Below are 1076 nucleotides of genomic sequence, written 5' to 3' on the forward strand. Positions count from 1 at the left end.
AGTCCTGGACAAATTACAGAGGATCACACACTCCCCCCCCCCCCCCCCCCCCTCTCTCTCTCTCTCTCTCTCTCTCTCTCTCTCTCTCTCTCTCTCTCTCTCTCTCGCAACCTCTCTCTTTTCATTCTCTCCCAACCTCAAAAACATTCACCCATGCTTGAGGGGTGTATTTTCAAAAGCCTGATCAACAAGTTAGCCAACTACCATCACAACACTCTTCTTCAAATGTACTGTATAGATCCATATCTTGCGTGACATCAACTAAGACAACATTGAATGCAGGTTATCAAGGAGTCGATCACATCAAGACCATTGTGCTGATTTCATAAGCTAGTCAATATACGGTTGTTTGAAAAACAGTTACAAGTGTTAGCCAGAGAATAGCTCGCTAGCATTCTAATTGACCCTGCATGGTGAGAAACTTCCTCAGGCTTCAGACACAGCGGTTTGTTGATGTTTGACTGAGAGAGTGTGGACACGTCTCCTCAGTTGCCCTATCACTGCTCATCACGGGTCAAAAGGTCGGATAAGGACTGTCTGGCGGGAAGTGTGTGTGTGTGTGTGTGTGTGTGGGGGGGGGGGGGGGGGGGGGGGGTTCATGTGACGAAAGGTTTGATAAAACGGAGGAGAGTATAGGCCTACAGAGAATGGGAATATGTCTTGAATAGTTAGCCTACTTATGAGTTAGCGTGTGTACTGGAATAGTTAGCCTACTTATTAGTTAGTGTTTTAGCATTTTATAAACTCTGGTGTCTTGTGGCCTCAATATCTCATTGTTCTTGTGAGTTCTCCTTAAAAAGCTAGCTTTGTAGTTTTCTTGTGCTAGGTAATTATGTGTTAAGTGGTAGTTGAGTGCTTTGTGGTCGAGTTCTTTGTGGTTAGATGCTTTGCGATCATGTGACAGCAAACCTGCGGGACCCCTCCCCTCCCCCGTTATGTAATGATGATGTACCAGGAGTCTGTAAAAAAATAAAATAATCAACATGTACAGTATGTGTAAATAGGTGTGATGATTACAGTCTCTCTCCCTCCCTTCCTCTCTTTCCTTCTCTCTCACTCTCAGATACACCCTCTTT

This window comes from Nansenia antarctica, assembly GCF_963989245.1.
Source record: "Nansenia antarctica genome assembly, chromosome: 10".
NCBI classification, from domain to species: domain Eukaryota; kingdom Metazoa; phylum Chordata; class Actinopteri; order Argentiniformes; family Microstomatidae; genus Nansenia; species Nansenia antarctica.